Here is a 9,942-nt window from a genome sequence, read left to right as displayed (position 1 = left end):
TCTCACAGTTCATGAGATCGAGCCCCACGTTGGGCTCTGTGCTGACAGCTCAGAGTCTGGAGCCTGCTTCCAATTCTGTGTCTCCCTCTCTCTTTGCCCCACCCCCGCTCACACTCTCTCTCTCCTTCAAAAATAAATGAACATTAAAAAAAATTTTTTTTAAATCTAATTTCCACTGTTGCCCCCAGAAGCAATTCCAGGCTGCTTGGCCAAACACTTCAAAGTCAACTGAGGAAATTTAGACCCAGAATGGGGTGGGGGGGGAGGGGTCACTGGCCCTCACTCACACAGCAAGGCAGTTTGAAGTTCTCTCTACCTCACCACACTCCCTTTCCACCCGGACAGTATGGAGAAAGGGAAAGAACTTGGGCCCAGACCATGGGTCTGAGCCCTGACTCTGTCCCCTCTAGCTGTGCAATTTTGAATCGGCTGCCTAACCTCTCTGATTTATAGTTTCTTCATCTATAAAATGTAAGCATTGTCTGTTTTGTTCAATAGTCAGTACCCAGAATAGTGCTTGACAAACAGTAGGAGCTCAGTAAATACTTCTCAGGTGAATCAACAAGTGAATCCCTAACCTCTCAGCTCATTTATGAGTACCAAGCGAAGCAATACGTGTGAGGTTCCTGTTCAGTGTCAAACACACAGCAGGACATTCCAAATGGGTTTCCCTTTGCCTCTTGACTGATCACTCTGAGGGCTCCTGCTGCCCTTCTGACCCTAGTCCAGGATCCCAATCTCCAAAGCCTAGATCCATCTTGAATTCACTCAGGCACCAAGAGCCTCGGCCTAAGGAGTTTTCTCGGCACACCAGGCTGGCCTCCTCTCCAACAGCCCCTCCAGCACATTCCCCCCAATCCCCTGCCCGCCCCAAGGTCCCTCCGCTCGCTGCCTGGGGAAACAGCATCCCTGGCTGCCCCTCGGGGTCCAGCCTGCAAGCCCCCATCCCCTGGACACCCCTTCCCTCCCTTCCCCTTTGTTCAGGGAATGTTTTCCTCCCCCCTATAACTGTGGAGGGACACGGGTGGGCAAGCTGAAGGGCTAGTATCCGAGCCAGGAGCCAGGGGAGTGTGACCGCCGTGCCTTCGGCACCCGCTACACTCAGGGCATCTCTAGGGGCTGTAAAGGCCTTTGCAGAGATGGGTTAGGACCATGTCACAGGGCCACGGAAAGGCTGAAATAACAAATGGCCTCAGTAAAAGGCAACCAGAGAGAGGCGAGGGTCAGGGAGCCATAGAAGAGCTCCAGCCCAGCCAAGAAGGCGCCCCCCACTCCCCACCAGGTGACTTTGGGAAGGCACCTTCTCTCTGGTCTCAGTTATCCCAGCTCTTTCAAGAGGATGGCAGTATGGGTGTGGGGGTTTGAGCCAATTCCCTACCGCCCCTGACGGCTCTCTGGCTTCCTAGCATCATCACACCTGGGTGCCCCACCCCCACACGTAGAAGTGGCTGTCCCGGGACTCCCAGCCGGGCCAGCTAAGGAGTCCCTTCCCAACCCCTCGTCACTCCATCGGGCCCCAGAATCTGCCCCGTAGGGCCCACGAGAGATTAGCAGACTGCAGGAGGAAAGGGGGGTGATGTAGCTGGGCTTTGAAAATAGTCCCCCCGGGAGTGCTAAGCCTTGGGAAGGGGCCTCTCTGGCTTCCCCCAGAGTTGGGTTGAGGCGCCCAGACGGTGTTTCCACCTGGATAAGCCCCAGGGCATGTGGAAGGAGGGCCAGGCCCGTGAGGGCTCCTGCAGACCTCCTCCTCCCTCGGGCGGGGACTGGGACTGCACCTCAGGTGGCACTACCAGGGCTGAGTGGCGCAGGAATGGGAGTGCCTCACTGACCCACCACGGGCTTTCCTCCCAGGGCTGTGCTGTGGAAATGCAGTTGGGGGGGGGGGGTGGTGCCTGGGATCCCACAGCACGGCAGAGACACAGGAAAATGGGAAGGACAGGCAGCAGGTGCAGGAGGTCCCCCACATTCAGCACCTTCCAGAGGCGGGCTCCTGGCTGGCCGCGGGGGGATGTGGAGACTCCCCAAGCATGCTGGAGCTTCTGACGACAGCCGACGGCCTCGGTCCCTGTGTGTGTCTCCACAATACAGCTAAGCAAGCACAGAGCCCAGGCGTCGTTAGGACAAGGCTCAGAGATGTGAGCTGGGGTATGAATGAGACCCCAAAGCCAATGTGCGGGGAGAGATTCCAGCTGCAAGGTTTTAAAGGCTTCCGAGCCAAATCCTAGACCTGGGAGGGCTTTTCAGGACTCTCAACGCAATCGTCACGGTGTGGATGGGAAAACTGAGGTGCAAAGAGGGGAAGGGAGTCATCCGAGGTGCTGCTGCTTTGCTGTAGCCGGGAAGGAGCCCTGGTGTCCCGAGCCCATCCTGACATCCCTAGATTGGCCTGTTTCTGGAGGCTCTGGATGAGCTTGGGCTCACCCCCGGCCTCTGCCACCTTTGCCCATGGCTCCAGGAGCTTGGCATGGAAACCAGCACAAGCTGGTTCCAGCACAAAGGAAGGCCAGTCAATGATTCATGGAGGCTCCTTTCCTGGAGACCTTCTCTGGCTATACCCAGGCACTGCCGCTGGCTCCTGTACAAGTGCCCCAGGGTGGCAGGACAAGGCAGGTGGGGATTAATCAGTGATGGGCCAGAGGAAGTCGCTCTGGGGATGGGAAGTCACAGCCCATCCCCAGTCCCCAGTCCTCTCCCTCTCTCTTTTTTTGTGACTCTCAACCTTTGTAATCTTTCTGCCTCTCTTGATAACCGACCACCTCTATCTCTCACCTACCCCCCTCCCTCTCTGCCTGTCTCTCACGCACACAGGTTCAAGCACACTCTTATCTGCCTCTTCTTTCCCCCCATGTCCCCAGCACCCTGACTCTGAACTCAGAACATCTCTCTCCTCCTTCGTCCCTCACACCTGCCCTCATGAGATGTCTTGATAAACTTAGCCATCCTGAGGATTTAAATAGCAGAATCCGAAAGCTGCAGGGCCCTCAGAAATAATGCCCAGGCTCACATTTACTATATGTTCTACAGAAAACCCGTTCTTCAAAACAGTGATACAAGCTACTTCCAAAAGAAAGGTCTGTGGACAAATGAGTTTGGTGAACACTGGCCTAAATAAGTGTATTTTTAATTGCAGGCCTTGTCAGAGCCTCTACTATAATTTCTGTGATGAGTGATACGGTCTCCAAACTTAGCCTAATCACCGTGAAAACCAGTCAACAGCTCCAGGAGCTGGGGTTCCCATTCTGCAAGGACCAGAGGGAGCAGGTGATCCATCTAAGCTCAGGTGACCTACCTGAGCCATTCACCCAGCCCTTGGTCAAGCATGTGGATAGCACCGGCTGGTAAAAATCCCCACGGCCACTAAATTCGGTTTCAAATCTAACTCTCTAGGATTTCTCATTTTCCATTTCCAGAAAATCTCAAGGGCAGCCTGCGGTGACTTCACATTTAGGGAGAAGGAGGGAAATGGGCGGGGGAGCTAGGAGCCCTCGGAATTTTCTAGAACTAAAGCTTCGGGCCTCATGGAGGCCTTCCTAGGTTTGGTGTCTCTAGGTCCCACATTCCTGGAGGCAGATGCAGCTGATCCTCCCAGTCCGGGAGGTCACTGCCAGCAGCGGAAATTCTTGGAGTTCGTCTCGGATGGAAGGTGCCACTGGCCCATCAGTCACAATCCAGGCGCATCAGTGACTCCCGGAACTTCACGAATAGTTTAACAGAGCCATCCTCTCCCTAGAGCCCAGGAATCTTCTCACAGGGTATGGAACAGAGACACCTCTTCAGGTCTGCAGGAGAGAGGAGTGAAGTGAGGCAGGAGACAAAAAGATCCGGGTGTCCAGAGGCCTGGGAAATGCCTGCGCTGCCCTGTCTTTGTGAGACCCAGAAATGAGGGTGAATGTAGGAAATCATGAGTGCTTATTCCAGAGTCGCAGGCGCCCGCTTGACAGCCAGCAATGCCAGGTGGCCAGCTGAGGTTAAGGGGCCGTGTGCCCTATGACCACAGGAGAGGCTGCCTCTCCAAAGCCAGCCTTGGTCAACGTCCTGAGCCAGCGAGACACGAACCCGGCTCGACCCTCACCACATCTTCTTCAGCATGGAACTCACCTCCCAGTGTCTGGCTTCCCAAGGAATGTCTGCTGAGGAAACATGTTATGTGAAAATAGAGGTTGCCAGTATTCTTATCAAATATATAATTTAGTATACATTTCTCACTGGAAAAAAAAATTCTCACCGACACACGAAAGAAAAAGAAAGAAAGAAAGAAGAAAAAGAAAACCCCCACCACAGTACCTGCTGTCTAACTATCCAAGCAAGCAGCCCTGATTTGGGGAGGGAAAAGAGGGTGGGGGCTGGTCTCTACCACCCTCCCAGGAACTTGCTTTTTTCCCAGAAGGCAGTTCGACATCCACTGCCGGGAATCCAACAGATACCCGTCTACTCTGCGGGCCTGCGTACAGTGCCCTCATATTGTTCAAAATCTCAAGCTCCATTTAAGGGAGGTTTCCTAGGAGTTCAAACAAATAACAAAAGTTGTTGAGTCGGTCACGTCATCACCTGGCATTGTAGCCTGCACAATCCAGAAGACCCTGCAGCAGGTTCCTCCGGCAGCTGAGGCCTTCCTGGTTCCTGCTTTAGGGGCTTGACATCATTGTCCTCACACACACACACACTGAAGTGATATTCAGAATACATGAACACCCTCAACAGGCAACTTTAAACAGGTGATTACAAGTAAGTTTCTTGGTATTGTAAGTTTCATTTGTTTGGCTTTTCCATTTGAGTTCCTTAAAGACATAAGTTATTTCTATCTATTTATGTTGCATTATATGAAAAATATGTTAAAAAAAACCCCAAAACCTTGTGTTAAATAAGATGCCAGGGGCATATTGGCCACATCTAGAATGTTCCAGGCTGCTATAAATGGTAGGCTGCCATCCTTGAGAACTTTTGCATTTTTATGAATTTTGGGGGTTTGCTTTTGGGAGCGGTCTGGACTCATTTATTGAATTCTTTGAGAGTCTCTTTCTCTTTCTCTCTCCTCCCTTCCTCCCTCCTTCCCTTTCATTTTTCTCCTCAAAGACAATACCTTTCTCCCTCCAACTTATAGATCTATTTGCTTACTAGCTTGTAGAAAAAATATATGCCAGTTTCCCCTTAACGAACACAAGCCAGGCCAGCCTTTTCGAGCTAATATTCTACATGGGTCAGGTTGGCTTTAGGCAAACCAAGTACAGCACCTAGTGGACATGACTGTGGGCTGAGGACATTCCTCCAGCCTTTGACTATGTTGTAGGGACTGGTCGTGGGCTAGGCTGCAAAACTGGCAGAGTGCCGGGTCTGTGCACTTACCCAAAGCTGCGCCATGGTTCTCCCATGAGTGAGAATTGCTGCGAAGGTTCTCAGGACAGATCAGAGGACGACTCCAAATATAGTAGTATTACAGGAGTGCATTCTCTCTCTCTCTCTCTCTCTCTCTCACACACACACACACACACACACCCGTACACACCCACACTTTCTAACTTAGACCTTGGACCTCTGTATATATGAATTGCATATTTCTCTCTTTACTAGAGACGATATGCAAAGTATATAACAGCCACATGTGGTAATCCAGCAGAACTACCCCACAACTTCAGTGCTAAATAAAGTCCTTGAGGCCCCCGACTGATGGGTTAACCTTTTAAGCGCTGGGTTATGGACAGGTCCACAGGAGATGAGGGATGAGAGAAGGCACAGGGTACTCAGAGAGGCCAGATGTGAGGAGGGGTACATGAAGAGCTCCGAATAGATGAGAGCATTTTGATATTTAAGAAGTGGTGAGACCCTACTGACCCATATGGCTGGAGATCAGTTTGTCCTCATCTCGTTCCCCATCAATACACTGGAAAGAACAGAAAAATAAGCAAAATCCTATATGCGGAGAATGTGATTTTATCGGAATGAAGTAGAATCACCTGACCAGAACGAGCTCGTTAAAATTTGGGGGTACACTTCACCAGTGGCCTCTCTGCACACCCAGAGCCCAAAGTGTTGGTGGGAACCAACAGTCACTTAAGGTCTGGGGATGATGGCCCCGTAGGCAAAAACCTCACCGGCCTTTCCCACCTCGAGAATTACCCCCTTTTCAGCACTAAGGGAAGGACAGTAAACATCACCACCTGTGGGTCCTCAGCCCCTAAGAATTGCCCCACCCTGGCCCCCAGCTCACAGCAAATTCCATTCATCGTCTTCATTGTATTCTAAACCTAAAGAAAACAAGGCATCATGCCCAGCAGCTCGTCCATAAAACATTAATCACTATCCCCCTCCTTGAGAGGCTCCTGACCAGTGAAGGTGTGACCTCCAGGAGTGATGGAAAAATCCTAATGGGTCAGCACGAGGCTGGGCCACGCCAAGGGAAGGGGCCCCTGGCATCAGTTCCTCCAGTGCTTTTCCAGACCAGCCCCTGGCTTTGGTTCCAAGGATGCTGAGGACCATCCTGAGAACCCCCAAAGGGAGAGAACCATCCCCAAAAGGGACCATGGTCCTTGGGGCCAAGTGGCAAACAGCTGCCTTGAGCCACCCACACCCTTTCATTTGGGCCCTCTTCGAGCCCATGTGGGCTTTTGAGGTGGATAATGACACTGGGATCAGGGCCTGAGTCACAGGCCACCGACCCAATCGAGGCTTCATGGCATCTATGTCTGACCGGTTGCTACTGACCTCAGTCCAGAGCAATTCTTCTCCCATAGACCATTCAGCACCCCGCCAGGGTCTGGAAAGAGGAATCCGTCTGATTCCTGGAGGAGAAAGGGAAATATGAAAAGGGAACTATGGGTCTACAAAGATCCCAAATTCCTGGATATTTAGAAACCCAGAATGGATAGACCCAGTGCTTGAGGCCATACATATGTGTAGCACAAAGGCACCTTCAGGTTGATCTGAACATCCATCACGGGCCTCTGGCTGATGTTCCCTCAGAAGGGCTTTGGAAAATTATGCAATCCAGACCCGGGTTCCTTGGCCTCAGAACTGGTGGGGCAATTGTGGAACCACAACGTTTTGCTCTTGTGAGTTTAATGAAGGGACAAATAATCTAGGACTCAATGGCTGCCAAATTACATCCTGCTTCCCTCTGGGCCAAGTGCAGAGGGCACAACCTTCCGGGCCCACTGAGCCACCTCCACATGCAAGTCTCCATTGGATCATGGGGGAGTCCAGTGGAGGAAGCCATCTGTTGTCTAATCTCAGCAGGGACGCAGCTGAAGGGGTGTGATAGATGCTCTCCACCAAAGCACTTCACGTGTGTAGTCACCTGAATGCTCGGCAGCTGGGGACAAAGGCTGAGTCATGGAATCTTCCAGGAAAGTTACTCTCTCCATTAAAGTTTGATGAAGAAAACAGACAAGGGCTCTGGTTGCCTCACTCCAGTTCCAGTTTTTCACCTTTTTTCTGTGCTGGGTTGGGCAGAACATGAGCAGAGCAGAGTGGGGATGACCCTTGGGGGTTGAGGTACCTGGAGCACTGAACCCATGGACTGGAAGATGAGAGGAAGTCCGGGACAGGCAAGCCCCAAAGGTTTTGCCCCAGGCCTGAAAGGGCATCTGAGGCTCCTCCAGAGTGCATCATTTTCCCTCAGGGTACAGCATTGCCCTTCCCCTTCTCATATACTATGGTGACAGAGGGTAACCTCTGAACAAGCAAGTTTATCAGATATTTTCCTCCAGATAGAGGGGCAGTCAGGCCTAGGGGCTTCTGGGGAGGCTGGGATAGGGCCATTGTCAGTGGAGCTGCCTGGGACCAGGTGGTGCCTGTGTGTCTCAAGCAGACACCATGTCCAGCTGGCTCCAAAATGAAATGCACTCTTCCTGGTGCTGGAGTCCCTTCAGCTGGCCATTCTCCTTCCCGCTTCTCACTCTCAACATCCTGCAGGTAGAGGAAGACCGGCTGCCTAGTTGGACCAGAGCCAAACTTCATGGAGGTCATGACAAAACAGGCCAGCACCACATAGTGGAGGAATCTTTGAAACCAGAAGCCAATCTTTGGAACCAGGCAGAGCATATTCAAGTCCCAATTCTGCCACCAACTTGCTTTATGGCCTTGGGTGAATCATTTTGTCTTCAGGGGCCTCAGGGGCTTCTGTAAACGGGGGCAGGCAGTCATCTCTACCTTCCAAGGGTGTTATAAAGATTAGAAAGACTGTATGTGAAGACCCAGGGAAGTTTCTCACACAAAGTAAGTGCTCAAGAACTACCAGTTCCCTGATCTCTTCTTTAGGTCCTGTCTCTTGGCACTAGGGTTGTAAACATTATAACTAAATAATCCCTAAGCAAAGCCCTCTCCTAGATGGCTGGGGGTGGTGAAGGAAGACCAGGGATTGAGGTAGGGTTCCCAGGGCCCCTGGTGGGGACTGAGAGGGCTTCTCACCTGGGGAGATGGGTCAAGATAAGGAGACAAACCAAGAAGGGCTGTGAGAGATAGCCTTGGCACACCCTCACAGGTGGGCCTGGGTTGCAGTGGGCTAGCCCATATCCTGTTTTCATGGTATAACCATCACCCTCCACTCACACCAGCCTGTCCTCAGCCTGGGAGGTACAGGGGCACTTTACATGGGCTGACACAGCACAGATGCCCTTTACAGGGGCCCAGAAAACACTGGAAGAAGAAAGCCTGTTCCAACAGTACTGACTCAGCCATCACTGGGGTGACCTAGCCCCTGGCCCTGTCTAGACACCCTTGCATTACCATCAGCCAGGCCTCCACCAGAGGGAGGCAGCAACCACGTGTCTCCCGGGAGCAGTGTTGAGATGCCAGGATCTTTGCAGACACCCCTCCCCCGATCAGCCCACACCTCTGGCCTGATGAGATTTCTAGAAGGTTGATGGTCCTCAGAGACTTCCAGATTCTAGGCCTCCGTGGGATCTACAAGCCCGCTAATTGGAATAGGGCCTGTTCCCTATTATGGGGCCCTCAGTTTCCCAATATAGTCCCTGCTTTGAGATACCAGCCCTAAGTGTGTATGCAGGGGGCAGAGAGGTGGATATCAGGAGTCTGTGTCCAAGTCTCAGCCTGACACAGACTTGTCTCACTGAGTTTGGGGCATGTCTCACTGAGCATCCACCTCCCTTTCTGCCAAATAAGGACAACCACACCTGCTGCGCCTCCAACAACTGAGAGAGGCCCCGAATGGGGGAAAGGGTTTTGTGAGTTCCAGAGGGCCCAGAGCGGCCTTGGAGCTACTTGAGGACAGATGAAAGAAGCATAGACAGAGGGGGCTTTTCACGGTTCCCTGTCACCCTCAAGGCAGAGGCCAGCCTGCTCTGACCTCCCTTCTCTTCCGCCTTGGGCAGACACCTTAGGATCTGACTAAAGCTACAGACTTCTTCCACAGGAAAAGTGCACATCCTCACTATGTGTGGTACATGCTTTATGGGGGCTGAAAAGCCCACAAGGCCTCAAGGGACTGGGCTGCTCCCCGCTCTTAGCTTCCACAGGTCACCACTCTTCACCGGCCACCTGAGCATCACCTGTGCCGGGCACAGCTTCACTCGGTTCTGATGGCCAAGCTCCCGGCAAAACCTTGGGTCCCATTACCCAACACAGGTGTGGGTGGGGTCAGAAATGTGAGTGGAGGGACGGAGGGAGGGACAGCTGATCAGCCCCTGGTGCTCCCTGGGCCGTGCTCCCAGGAGGGCAGAGGGACTGATGGGGCTGTCACGCTTCAGTCCTTTCAGGCTCCAGAAGCAAAAGTGGTCCCTATTAGGTGCAGGACCCTGTGTTGCTCAGATGGAGTCCTGTGAGGCTGTGTCCACCCACTGAGAGCAGAGATCCTGAGGGCAAGAGGGCAAGCAGTGGCTCCCCCCACCCAGACTGAGTCCCTAGAGTGGGCATCGATCTCCTCTGGGAGCCAGAGATCCTTTGTTGGGAACACGGTACCAAAAGAAGAAAAACTACAGGAAGCCTCGA

This window comes from Felis catus, chromosome A2, assembly GCF_018350175.1.
Source record: "Felis catus isolate Fca126 chromosome A2, F.catus_Fca126_mat1.0, whole genome shotgun sequence".
Classification (NCBI taxonomy): Eukaryota; Metazoa; Chordata; class Mammalia; order Carnivora; family Felidae; genus Felis; species Felis catus.
Note: the sequence above shows the minus strand (reverse complement) of the source record.